The 14645-nt window shown below is 41.5% G+C and overlaps 1 protein-coding gene across 1 annotated transcript in view; it reads left to right on the top strand.

The window, feature by feature from the left end:
- The first annotated feature begins 1815 nt into the window (after nucleotides 1-1815).
- Nucleotides 1816-14645, top strand: part of Rala (RAS like proto-oncogene A) — a 49930-nt gene continuing 37100 nt past the window's right edge. Inside the window, exon 1 of the mRNA XM_021631368.2 lies at nucleotides 1816-2031. The gene's annotated coding sequence lies outside the window, so the exon portion shown is untranslated. The remainder of the gene's footprint in view (nucleotides 2032-14645) is intronic.

Here is a 14645-nt window from a genome sequence, read left to right as displayed (position 1 = left end):
GACCATTGGGTATTAGAATAATATTAGAATATCTATAGTGAGATGTATTAATATTTTTTCAAGTAAAGGCAGAAAGGAGAAAAAGTTTTGAAATTGTGCCCAATGAAGTGAGACTGTATCTGCTTGAATGTGGTAATGTAAATCTGTGGTATTTCCAACTTCAGCTCTTCCAGCCCCGTTGAATCCACCACACAGCAACTGCCATTAGATAAAACCACTCATTTCAAACTGAAGAAATCCTTCTCCCATAACCTATGTTCATCCTTCTTTGTCTCTTTAGTAAAACACACCTTTATGAAATGGAGATATAACTGTTAGTGTGTTTGCTGGCTAGGCATGAAAGCCTGGGTTCTATCCCCAGTATAAACAGACATGATGGTGCAGGTATGTATTGCCAGCACTTGGGAATTAGAGTTAGGAGGGTCTGAAGTTCAAGGTCCCTGTCCTCACTTATATGATCAATTGGAGGCCAGCCTGGGATATGACAGTATAAAGACATCAAAAACCACACACACACACACACAGTACACCTTTATCCTGCATCTCTCCAGAGGCAAAGCATTCACTTCCATTCTCTTACATATCAGCTGCCCAGCAAAAACGCTCAGCTTGTACAGCTTCATCATTTAGGAAATCATTTTGGATGGTCACTGCCATGAAGATCCCTCCTTCTCTACTTCTGCAATGGTTCACCATCTACTCTCTGCTTGCTCTTCTGCTCAAGAGCCCATTCCCATTAATCTGTCCTCCATTTACAAACAGCTTAAATTTTAATCTGTCTAGCCATTTAACTCCCGGAATTTACAAGACACAGCACAGGACAGCTCATGACTTGACTCCTATCTCCTTCTGCAGCCTCATCTTTCTCAGCAGCCCAGGTCTAACTTTAAGATATAAAGTGCTACTTATCCTCCTCCACAAACGACTGGTACTTATTCTGTGGAGATTCCCTTTGTTTGGATCCAGATTTATTATCTTCGTTTTGTACCGGAAAAAGGTGCTAAGTTTAAAACTCTAACCTAGTAAAGTCATCAAGTCTTCCCTTCATACACACGTCTAGACGCAGGTGTTTGTTTTCTTGACTGCCCACTTGACTGAGTGGGCATTCATGCCTGTAAGTGGTTTTGTCAACCAAGCCGTTGGTTCTCAATGTGGGGTTCCAGGGAAACGAGTATTTTAAAGTCCAGGGAAGAATGTACGGCAGATAACCGACGCTAGGCAAACTATTTCGAACTTGTGGGAAGATTTAAAGAAAACAACCGGTTCAGTTAAAGTTCCAATTTAAGACATGAAATTAGTGTATCACGGAGCCACCGCCTTATGTCAGTGCCACATCTAGTGTCGAAGGGGGACTTCTCCAAAAGGAACCCGAAGCCCATCCGCAGAAGCCACTTCTCCAATCCAGGTTAACCACCAAGACCCTCCAACGAGGACAGGAGACCAAACCACCTCCCAAGTCTTGATCTGCGACAAGCCACCCGGCAGGCTACAGTCAGGAAGTCGGCTGCCAGAGAAGCTAGCAGCCCCCAGGAGCAAGATGGCGGTCTCCCCCTCCCCTAATTTCCCCCAGGAGACACTCCGTGTACTGGGGAGACGAAGACGCCGCGGCTCGGATACCCCGGCCGGGCCTCGGTGGGTGTCTGCGCCTCGCGGACGCAGAGGATCGCCTCCCGTAGGGCCTCCGGCAGGCTATCCCCCGCGCCTCGCCCGCGAAGGGAGAGCCTTTGTTCGCGGCGGCTGTGGCCTATTCGGCCCCACGGACAGGAAGTGCGGGCTGGCGCTCCGCCCAGCTCCCCCGCGCCCCGGAAGTGATCTGCGGCGGCTGCTGCAGAGCGGCCGGGAGGAGGGTGGGTCTCCCCAGAGCGGAGCGCCGGAGTCCTCCTCCTCCGCCGCCGCCGCCCAGGCCGCCGCCGCCGCTCTCCCGACTCCTCCTGCCGCGCCCCGCGCGGAACTCCGAGCGCAGCGCCGAGCGCGGTCCGATCGGCACAGCCGAGGCCCAAGAGCCCGCGGGGCGAGCGGCTCGCGGTGCAGGTGAGCACCCGCCGGCCGGGGAGGCCGGGCCGCGGCGGGGGTGTGTCCGACGGGCCAGGCCCGCGGCCGCCGAGATTGCACGTCCCGCCAGCCGCCTGGGCTGAAACCCGACTGCGCCCCGACGGCGGGCGGCCTCTCCGGAAGGTCACCTGCTTCGCGCCGGTGGCTCCCAGGGCCGCGCCCGGGCGGTGCCCGCGACCTGGGGCCGCTGCAGCCGCAGTCCCCGCGCCGTACTCCGCCCCTGTCCTCCCTCGCTTTCAATCCACTCCTTGCCGGCACAGAGCAGCTGCTTTCCGAGCTGCTCCGCTAGTCTTCGGTGCCAGTTAAAGGAATGGCTTTTTTAGACCGAAGTCTTTAGACTCTCCGCGTCCAGCCGAATGCTCACGGGCTCTTCTCGTACAGGTTTAGCCTCTAGAGGAGGAAGGGAAGGGTATTGTGTGATGGAGGTATCTTCCGCGCTCGGTTCCTGAAAGATGTCCAGGAGTAGAAGATAAGATTTGTGTGCGTTAGTTGGGTATATGCGTGTTTCAGTGGGCGGGCGTGGTGGCGCTCAGGTGGCTGTGTTGCTGGGGGACTTCGGGGGAAATTAAGGAATTAAACTAGCCTTTGCTTGGAAACCAGAATGTCCAGACTTGTGAGAGTTCATCCAAGTGTCTTTGAGCTACTGTGAGAACTCTAGTGCCACGCCCTACCTGTCAAGCTGGAAAGCACCCAATTTGCAGTTTGGGTGTGTGTTCAGGGAGAGCCTTTATTTCTGTAAATTCTTTTCCTGTAAATAAATTACAGCTTTAATCATGTCCCCCAAATTGGGTAACAAATTTATCACTAACATCGTGAAGGCATTTCTTTTGGCTTATGCTTGTTAAAATGTCTAAAGAGTATCTTACTGATTTATGCTGTTTGTATCTATTGGTACAATATTCTTGTAAATGACTCTTGTGACCCTTAATATGTTTCTATAGCTTTTTATTTTTTTTATTTTTTGAGAATAGGAGCCATTTCATTTTCCGCCCTGTTTCCATGTAAAGTGCTTGGAATTCTTCACTGAATGAATGGATGTGCAGTTGATCTCATAGTCACTTTCCAGAGCAATTGATTTTGGCTGGGAGCGTAGCTCAATGACTGTAGTGCCCTATCAAGCAAAGGGTACTAGATTCAATCTCTAGCAAGGCCCCAAACAATTTTGTTCCTTTGAGATTGTTGGAGCTTAAAAAGTTTTGCTTTGTCTTCATGTTCTCCAGAAGATCAAAGCACAACTCAGAAAGAATTTGCTTTTCACAACTCTGTCCTGGGAAGGGTTAAAATATTTAGAGATTGTGACTAGACGATATAATAATTTATATTTCATTGTTACGTGATTACTTTTAAAGTATATCCAGAGTTACAAGGAAGAGATTTCCTGGCAAAAGGTGGCAAGTGTATGCTTGGAGTTGATAACCATACCCAGTCTCAATCAAAAAGAGGAAGTTAAGGGTCGATGCTGCTTGGAAACATGGTGAAGAGCAGAAGTGCTCAGAGTGGCTCGCTTTTTTTTTTTTTTTGCCATGGATACATAGTCTTCCCACACCCCGATGTGACCTTGGCACGTTCATGTTTCTGTTCTGAGATCCACATGCTTCTCTCTCTGCTGAGTGTGTAGTTGTGTGTAACATTTATTTTGAAGTAGTATTTCATTACAACACTTTCCCCCTAGGCTTTGGGGAGGCTAATTATAGGAAAGAATGTGCTCACCATTTTTAAGGGAATATTTTGGCCTATGGGTGGTTGCATTACTCTCAGTGTAGGGGTGTCAAGCTACTGATGTCTTCCTCCTCTAGTATATGGTAGTCTTGCTCTGGCTTTCTAAGCACCATTTCTACAGAGCACAAATAAGTATAACAGTATCACTTCCTATATGTGGGTCCACCAAATTAATAGGTTCTTGTGTTCTTTCATAAATGAGTTACAAGGACAATCAGTTTACAAATACTGGAACAAGAAGCTGTGGATGTTAACTTAGGAACATAGTTAACTTCTTGAAGAGGTAGGAGACGTTCCCATTGTTTCATAAAATACTATAATTCTTAGATTAAGAGGAGAAAAGCCTTTAGTTTTGTAACATTACTATGTAGAAGTTAGATTTCCCATCTTTAATTCAACAGCCACTTTGGTAGTAATAGTGGTCGTATTTTGGTTGCCCATCAAGCACTATACTAAGAGGATTGTAATGAAACCACTACTGCTTGTATTATTTCTTACCTCTGCAAGATGGGTGGGCTTCCTCAACACTAAGTGAGGTTATTTGGCCAGAGGCTCAACTCACAAGCTAGCATGCGGTAGAGCCAGGATTTAAAAGTACAGTAACAATTTCCAGGGGCACTGAAAATTGCAGCTAATTCTAAAAGTCAAGGGAAAGGCGATTCTGACTGAGCTGAGCTTCCAGAAAACCGATGCTATTCTTAACATTACTAGCCATGAAGTATGTCCCAGAGTCACCAGTGACCCTGGCCAAGGGCTTCAAGTGAGAGCTCCTGGCATCTGTATCTCCAGGGTACTTGCAAACACAATGTGACTGTACTCCGCGTACAGTCAGCTGTGTGCCAAGATGAAATGTGGTCAGACATTGTTCTTGCTAGAGTCCTGGTAGAATACTAGGAACTTAGCACGGGATCTTTGATGGCTTTTTACTTCTGCAGCGCCTGTTTGAGATGACTGCCATAGCCTGTTTGACAGCGTGTTTGTTTCCTTGTTCCCTTTTCCACTAGTGTAGGTGGGGTCAATATAGGACAGTAGGAAGAATGTTTAAAAAAAATGAATGAGTTGTAGAACTCTGTTTGGGTCTGAATGCCTCTTCCCCTGGAAGTATGTACTTAAAAAAAAAATCTGTTAACGGGCTTCGTCTGGAGGAATGCCCATCCCTTTGTTTAAAAGAAGGGAAGGGAGAGGCTATCCCTCTCAAGAATGAAGTGCCTTCTCTAGCCCACAATGAGTAGTATTCCTTGCTCACTTTTAAAGCTGAGTGAGTACATTTTAAAAGGGCATTTTCATCATTGATTTAATCATGCATGAAAGTGAAGGTTTATTTCCTCAAACTCAAGAGGAAAGTACATAAACCATTAAATAGTTTTTCTTTTTCTTCTTTTTTTTTTTTTTTTTGTTGGGGGTGGGAGGTTATTGAGACAGGATTTCTCTGTGTAGCCCTGGTGTCCTGGAACTCACTCTGTAGACCAGGCTGACCACAAACTCGAAATCGGCCTGCCCCTGCCTTTCTAGTGCTGGGACTAAAGGTGTGGCCCACCACCACCAGGTTAAAATAAATATTCTTGAATACAAAACAAAGAAACCAAAACTCTAAGCTGAAAGGAAACAGAACCAAGAAGTCATGTAGAAATAAAATATTGTGCTATTTTCCTGAAAGCCCTGCACAGTAACCTATATTAGATTCAGAGACAAAATAGTTGACATACATAATTTCCTTAACTCTGACTTCCAATTCTGTTGTTTGATTTGGTTTTGAAGCTAAATGTCCATATTCCACAGTATAATTATTGACAGTCAAACCAAAAATTATGAGATGAGTTTGACGTCAGATGCCATGTGAAAGTGGACAAAATCCCATTTCCACAAAGGGTATGATGGTGGTCATCTAAGCCACAAGATCTCTGTATCATTTTTAACACAGTCAGATAGCTGTGGAGGTACCCATTGACACTGGAGGCTGCTCAGTGACTCTCAGTGCTTTCTATACAGCACCCTGTCTGGGTTTATTCTGACTACTGACACCCCATGCTAGCCCATGGTTGGTAATCCTGGTAATCTCATATTCAAAACAGCCACCATCCCCCACTGGTTGAAATCATTCTGCAGCTCCTTTTGAACATTAGCCTTATCTGGTGCATAGAACCTTGCAGAAGGGCCACTTAGCTACCTCACTCACTGGTCTCATTCATTTCCATGAGCACAATTTCAGCTGTGCTCCAACCTGAGAATCCTGCTGTTTACTCAGATGATCCTATTCTCCCTTCCTGGACTTCTTCCACTGTTTCCCCCAGTCTAGTAAACTGCTAGTCCTTCAAACTCTGGTTAGGTTACACTTTTTCCAAGAATTGTGTCTGGGTCTAGCTGAGCTTTCCCCCTAGCTCCATCCCCCAGACTCCTATCTTAAAAGAAAGAAAGAAAAAAAAAATCTTCAAGACTGGGCTAAGTAGGAGTAGCCCTGGGCGTGGTGGGCACCCCTGTAATTCTTAGCTTTAGCAGGACCATTGTAAGTTGGATTAAGTAGTGAGACTCAGCCTTAGGTTGTGGGATGAGGGGAGACTCTGCCTCTGTGGCCTCTATTCCAGTACTTACTACACTGTGGAGAAGGCTCTTAGCAGCTTATTTCAAGTCTTGTGTTCTCCTGAGAACTGAGCTCCAGGCGTGTGCCACCATGCTTGGCTGGGCATTTCTTTGTATTTCTCTTTTATAAGTGAATTGAATACTTTTTAAAATATGCATAAGAACTATTTAGTTATTGTTATTAGCCTGGCTTTCTATACAATTTTTTTCCTTCATCTTTTCAAAATTTTTTAAAGAACATTAGCTTTTAATTTTGGCATATATTAAAATATTTAGCCATCCTTTGGTGTTGTTTTTGCCATGAAAAGTTTTCTTTTGCTTAATTAAGTATATTCATTTTAAACTTATTTCATCTGGAGCTCTAACCATAGAAAGCTTTTCTATGCACTTAGATTGTAGAGAAATTCATACTTTCTTACTATACAACTTTATTTCCTGTATAGTTCCATGTAGAACATATTTTTGTATATGGTATGATAGATTAATCTAATTTACCACCTTCAAATATTGATGTAGTTATCCATTGCCACGGATGAAAACCAGTATTTTTCTCTTTGACACATGCTGTTAGGAGTTGGGCGTGTTTTACTCTGTTGGCTTTTCTGACCAGTGCTGTGGCAGTACCAACACTCTAGTCATAGAAGTTTATATCTCATTGAGATCTGATGCATTGTTTGACTGGGTACTTCCCCCCACCTTCCCCACACACAATTGCACAGCTTCTCTTCAGTGTTTCTTTTGCTCTTCTGGGGTGTGTGTGTGTGTGTGTGTGTGTGTGTGTGTGTGTTTCATTGTGAATTTTAGCATTAATTTGCCTAACTCTGTTCCTATTCTTACTGGAACTATATTACAGTTATGGGTTTACTTAGCAGCAGTTGACATCTTGATGGTATTGAGACATTTTAACAATGTAGAACAAAGCAATGTCTGTATTTTCTTGTTTATTTTTGTGTCTTTGAGAAACTGCCTGTTTTCTTAATACAACTTTTGTATGTTTCTTATTAAATTTAGTCATATTTTATCTTTGTTCTTTTTTTCAGATACCTTTCAAACTGATTATTATTTTCAGATAAATTCTGTTGATTTCTTCTCATGTTCCTGATACTTTGCCAAATTCTTACTAAGTTATCTTACTAAGATAACTTACACTGTTTTCTCTTAGGCTTTCCAGATACTGTCACATCATCTGTAAATACAACTTCTTCTCTGTGTTCACATGTTTTAACTTGTCTAGTTTCTTTAGCTGGTCTCTAGAAGGCCATTAAGTGGCTATACAGATGCATACATCATACCTGGATATTAATTTACTTACAGATAATGCATTTCAAAGATTGCAGTTCTCCGCTGTCTGTTTCGGAGACACTTACCTATAGACAGGTATGTTGAGAGGCAGTCAAGGTTAGGCTTCCTAGGGGGAGCAACAGGCTACAATGGTGAGCAAGGTTAGGACTGCTTGGTGGCTTCCCAGGTCACAAATCGATCCTGTTTTCATCCAGCTTCTCTATGATGTTCTTATAGACTTTACTGTTGTCTTCTCCCAGCCTCCTGTTGGAAGCTCACTCTGTCCTGCTGTGGCTCCGGCTTGCATCATTGGTTCTCTAGGGCATATAGCAAAGCTGATGTGTAATCTGGTGAGTGTATCCAGGGATAACCTAGAGTATGCAGCTATGGGTTAGTTCTAGACAGGATTATCTAAGGGCCTGGATCATCTGACTTTGAGGTTATCCTTTCTTCAGTTTAGTTAAGCAGGCCTAGAGCTTTGCCTGGAATGATGTGTAGATGTGAAATCGGGTGTTGGTCCAGCATCCTGCAGATACTCTGCTCATATAACAGTATAGACCAGTGCTCAGTCTTCCAAGGCCTGAAGGGTGTGTTTATTTCACTGCTGTGTAATTCATATAGAAAACATGTTTCCTGTAGTGTTTTGTTTTGTTTTTGAAGTAGAATGTCATGTAGCTCAGGTTGACCTGGAATTGCTTTGTAGTTAAGGATGACCTTGTGCTTCTGATCCTGCCACTACCTCACAAATACTGGGATTATAGGTGTACAACACTGTCTTAACCAGAATAACTTTGTTTGATGATGGGGATTGAACCTAGGACCTTGCTTATGTTGGGCAGGTGCTCTACCACTAAGGTATGACAGTTCATATAATTTCAAGATTATATAGTTCCGTGTGTGAGTGTTCAGTCCATATCCCACTGTCGTTTAAATCTTTCCTCTCCCAGACGATGGTAGGAGGTTATTTTTTGGACCATGGGCTGCAGAGCTTGTCCTTAGATGTCCTTGCATTGGCCTGTTTATCTTTACTGTCCTAGGAATGCTGTCAGGGTGTTAATAATCTCTTATGTCCTAGGTGGATAGCATCTTGCCAGACATCTTGGTCCATACCCTGCTGTGCATCTCTGCTGTCCTGTGACCTGTGTAGCCCTTTTTCTCTGCATCTTACTGCCTCACTGGCCTGGAATTTTGACTTGGGTGGGGCTTTGGAGAACCTCAGATCTCACTCTTTGGCACGTGTTGCTGTCCTAGTACAGAGTCTGTAGTGACTTTTTGTCCTTTTTCTTTTTTAGCTTCCTCTCCAGGGCCTTCTAGCCAGAGAAATCTCTCCTTTGACCTTTTCTTTTCTTTTTCTTTCTTCGCGCCCCCTCCCCCCTTTGTTTCTTTTTCCAGAACATCTGGCCCGGAATTTGTGAACCCTGCCTCCGTTATGCTAGGACTGCAGGCATGTATCATCTCACTTGGCTCCACTCACCGTTTTTGCCTAAGATACTCAGTCTGTGAAAGGAAATCTCTGTCTTCTGCTACTTTAGCTTCTGGGACACCAGCCCTGATCATTTAGTGCATCAATAATTGCTACCTTTCCCACAGCCCTACTAGTTACTCTCCCGGGTCTCCCTGAGTCCCCTGTCTATATGCTGCAATTATATAATCTCTACGCCCCTTACCTTATTAATTATTACTTGCTACTTTTGTTGTTTGTTGTTTACTTAGTCCCAAATAAATAAAAAACTACTGTTCTCTTCTTGTCTTTCTTTTTTTTTTTTTTTAGTTCAGAAGATTCAGTCTTGTTTTTTTAGAGCCTGTTTTGGCTTGTTAAAATTGTTTGAAATTTGTATATTTATTGGTCATTTGCTTTGCTTCTCTGTGACTTGTCCTTTTGTATTCTTTTGTTCCCTTTTTCTGCAATAAAGAAGGGAACATTATTTAAACTATTGATATGTAATTCATCTGCCATAAACTCATCTTTTTTTAAATTTCATATTAGTATGGTCAGAGAGTTGTGTTACCTTTAGTACTCATTCTAGAACACTTTTTACTGCCCCTTAAGAAGAAAGCTGCACCCATTTGTTAGCTGTCATTGCAGCCTTTGGCTACTGTACTTCATGTCTCTACAGATTTGCCTATTCAGGATGTTCTAGGATTCCATAGATGGGCTTTTATATCTGACTGCTTAGATTAACATAGTGTTTTTCAGGATTCCCTGCATTGTAGCATATATGAATACTTCATTTTATATGGTTGAGTAATCCATTGTGTGACTCTGTTGTGCTTTATCCATTCACTCATAGATTGATATTTGAGTGCTTCTGCTTGAAGGCTTATGTTAGTTTCTTATCACTAAACTGTGTCTGCTGACCTAGTATAAACATTTTGCAGAATGGCCAGAGTATCCCCTAAGGTACCTATTCCATTTGGTGAAGATAGGGAAGAACCAGCAGTTTGTGTTTCCAGTTTTATTCCATCTGTATAAACACTTGTTATTGTCCAACTTTTCCTCATAGCCATTGTAGTAGGTATAATTTCTATATTCTTTCATCTGCTAGGGTACCTTGTCTAAGCAGTCCTGTGTGTGTGTGAAGTAATCTATGCTTTAGCATATCATGTCTTTTCTTCTTACTTTAGTCTTAGTTTAAGGTCAAATGCTAAGAATGTTTTATTATAAGAAGTATAAATGTGAACTTCTAAGTAAATTTCAGTTTGTTTGTTTTTGTTTTTGTTTTTGTTTCACTAACAATGCTTGTAGTTTTTTGTTTTGTTTTGTTTTGTCTTGTCTTGTTTGCTTTTTTGAGACAGGGTTTCTCTGTGTAGCCTTGGCTGTTTGGACTTACTTTGTAGACCATCCTGCCCTTAAACTCACAGCAATCTGCCTGCCTCTGCCTCCCTGAGTACTGGGATTAAAGGCTTGTGCCATGATGTCTGGTTACAAGATTTATGTTTTATATTAGACTTTTTGATGAATTTCATACAATTGAAACTTTAATTATATATATATATATATAATATGTGTTTATGTCTGTGTATTTATCTGCCGTGTGTGTGTGTGTGCCCATGTGCCCGTGTGTGTCCGAGTTTGTCCAAATTGGCTAAAGAAGGTGTTGCAGCCCCTGGAACTTGAGCTGCCTGACATGGAGCTGGGAACTGAACTTCTGTCCTTTAGAAAAGCAACAAATACTCTTACCTGCTGAGCCATCTCTGTAGTGACACTATTAAAAGTTTAAAATGTTATAATACATTGATGGAATTCGTGGATTAGCAAGTAGCAAGACCAAATGTCCCAGGTGGAGGAGTTAAGAGTAGTCATAGAGGATACTGGCTGTGTCTCTTAAGTCATTAGTATAATGTTGGTTACAAAACTGGAGAGCCCAAATTATGACTGGGGTAATCAAAAATTGTATTGTTTCATGTTATATACATCTAAGTATAAATAGGACTAAATATTTAAACATGAAAATTGTCTATTTTGGCTTTTATTGCTGTAAAGAAACATAATGACCACAGCAACTCTTTTAAAGGAAAACATTTAATTGGGTCTATCTTAAAGTCAGAGTTTAGTCCATTATTGTCATGGTGGGAAGCTTGTCTACCTGTGTGCCGCCATGATGCAGGAGAGGTAGCTGGGAGTTCTGCATCTTTTTTTTTTTAAGATTTATTTATTTATGATGTATACAATGTTCTGCCTGCACACCAGAGAAGGACACCAAATCTCATGGTTATGAACTACCATGTTGGGAATTGAACTCAGGACCTCTGGAAGAGCAGCCAGTGCTTTTAATGTCTGAGCCATTTCTTTTCTTTTTTTAAGTGTTTGTTTAGGGATTTTTGCTTATTTGTTTTTATTTGTCTGTGCAGCATTATGTGCAGTATCTGTGGAGTCCAGAAGAAAGTATCAAACTAGTTACAGACCATTATGAACTGCTAGCTGGGTGCTGGGAAGTGAACCTGGATCCTCCAGAAGAGCAACAGCCAGTCTTACCCACTATGCCATCTTTCCATCCCTCTGAGCCATTTCTCTACATCTTGATCTGCAGGCAGCAGAAGGAGACTGCGTGTCACACAGCACATACCTTAAGCATAGAGTACCTCAAAGCCCATCTGCACAGTGACATACTTCCTTTAAGAACGCCACATGTACTCCCAGGCCACACCTAACAGTGCCATTCCCTATAGCCAAGCATTCAAGCTCATGAGTCTGTGAGAGCCATTCCTGTTCAAACCACCATAAAACTTAACTAATTTTATATACATGGTATTTTTTGGCTTTTTTTTTTCTTTTTTGAGATGGTACTGGAATTATAAGTATAAGCATGCCACCATGCCTTACCTCTGTGTATCTCCTATTTGTTCCATATGTTCCAGCTAATGAGATGGTTTAGTGAGTAAAGGTGTTTGCTGCCAAGTCTGACAACCTGAGTTTCATCCACAAACCACACATGGTGGAAGAGAATCCATTTCCACAATGTCCTCTGGCCACCACTCACTGAGAGTGCCAGACTTGCATCACACACACACATCAGAGAAGGGAGGAGGGAGGGAGGGAAGGAAATGTAAAACAAATATAATAGAGATCAAATGAGAAAACAGGTGTGTGGTCACATGTGTTTGTAACCTCATCATTCAAGATATTGAGACAAGAAGACTGAAAGTCAGCCTGAGCTACGTAGTGAGTTCCTGTCTCCAAAAACTAAAAAGTCATTAAAATAAATTGAACAAGTGAGAGTTCCATTTGGAGTGTTGTATTTGGAAGCTTTCACTCATGTTACAGAAAAGTGAGAAGAGCAGTACATTGAGCACATACAAACACACCTATACTCACCATCTACTGATTCTCATTTTAAATTTATTCATTCATTTATCCATTCACTGTGGTGCTAGGGATCACTGTGGTGCAGCCCTCAAGCCTGCTGGGCAGGTGTGCTACATGCCAGTCCTGATTTTCATTTTGCTACATTTACCTTTCTTTTGGAAGTTAAGGGTTTTTGTTTATATTTTGATTAATTCTTTGATTAGTTATTTCAAAGTAAATGGAGAAATTAATCTGTGCTCTTTTACTTGCATCTTCTGAGCATAAAGGCAATTTTCTACATAACTACCATATTCTAAAGCCCAAGAAAGTTAGAAATACTTCCACAATACTGTCTAGTATCTGGTTCAGATTACTATTTCTCAGTTGTCTCAATGTTTTTAATAGCTGTGTTTCCCTTGTCTTAGGACCCAGTCAGAGTTCATGACTCCTTTTTCCCAATTACATCTTTAGTCTCTTATCTTTTTGAGTGAATTGTACCCCTGATCCATCAACTTTTAGAGAATATAATTTATATAACATAACATTTATCCACTTAAAGTTTATATGATTTTTTTAAATAACTCCTGAATTTTGAAACCATCAGCACAATATGATATTAAAACATTTTGAAACACAGTTTTCAAACTTTGATAATACAAAGTATGTGTTTTGGTGTGCATTTTTATTTTTGTATGTGATTATGCTTTTTTATATATGTGTGTGTACCTTGTGTAGGTACATGCATGGGCTGAGTCCATGTGTGTGAGGCCATCAGGTGTCATCCTCTGGAACGCTTTTGATACAGTGTCTCTCATTGTCCTGGGAGCCCCAGTAATCCTCCTGTCTCCACCTTCATGCACTAGAATTACTGGTGCCCACCATAATGCCTGGCATTTGCACATTTCTTGGAATCAGACTGTAGTTCTTATACTTGGAAGGCAAATACTTTACCAACCAAGGCTCCACACCCCTATCCTGAAACATAATAGGATTGTATATGTCCAAGTTAGTCCCTATACCCATTCCCAAGGACTAGGCAACTACTGTTTTATAGTCTTTTCTAGGAATTTCCCCTTTCCCCTTCCTAGACAGAACATAAATACTGAATCATATAATAGCTGGTCTTTTGTACTGTTTTTTTTTTAATAAAAAAACCTTATTTTTGTGGCTTGTTAGCTTTGTACATGTATGAGTAGTTTTCCCATTTTTATTGATGAGTTATATTCCATCCTATAGATATGTTTTGCTCATGCATTCATTGGTTGATGGATATCTGATTATTTCTATGTTTTTAATTATTATTAAATAATCTTGCTGTGAATGTTCATGTAAAAGTCTTTATAAAAACATGTTTTCATTTCTCTTGGTATGTATCCAAGGGTATAATTGCTGGGTTGGGTGGTACATTTATTCTTAACTTTTTATGAAACTGTCAAGCTGTCTTCTAAATTGGCAACATACTATTTTCTTCGTTCCCACCACCAACTTTTGAGGGCTCAGCCATAAGAGCATGTTTGCCAGCCATTGTTATAGTTTGTTTTTAATTATCGTTTTGTATTGTGTAGCCATTCTGATGGATATAAAATGATACCTCATGGTCGTGAATTCTGTTCGTGAGGTTGTGTTGTGTCTCTACTTCCCAGGTGCTGGCATTGTGTGTGTTCATGACCACTTACATGATACTGAAGATTGCCCCAAGACTTTGCGCTTGCTAGGCAAGCCCTCTTCAGACTGAGCTACATCCTTAGCCCTTCTTGAGATTATTTTGCATAACTCTAATGACCAAGGTATTAAGCATCTCTATATGTATGGAGAGGCCGTTCTATAACTTCTTTAGTGAAGTGACTAATCCAGGCTTTTTCCCTATTTCTCTTTTTAGATTGGGTTGATACCTTATTATTATTGAGTTTTGTATGTATGTTCTATTTCTTAAGAGTGGTGTGTGTGTGTGTGTATACCTTAGCCTTTCGTTAGAAATGTGTCTTTAGTATAAATGGTTTAGTTGGAGAGTGCTGGCATTCTGTAATGATGTTAACCGTGAGTGATGCATAATGTACATTATGTTCATTTGCTATGAAGTTGTTTTTTGAGGGTTGGAATAAAAATGGACGTTTCTTAAATCCTTTGCATGTCTATTGCTCAGCCTCATGCCTAGCTCGATTTAGTTTTATTGTAGTAGGGTGAGGAGTGGATAGGTAACTCCCTCTTTAAGGGGAAAAGATAATGCACA

Source organism: Meriones unguiculatus, chromosome 19 (genome assembly GCF_030254825.1).
Source record: "Meriones unguiculatus strain TT.TT164.6M chromosome 19, Bangor_MerUng_6.1, whole genome shotgun sequence".
Taxonomy (NCBI): Eukaryota; Metazoa; Chordata; class Mammalia; order Rodentia; family Muridae; genus Meriones; species Meriones unguiculatus.
Note: the sequence above shows the minus strand (reverse complement) of the source record. Positions and strands in the feature narration are given on the sequence as shown.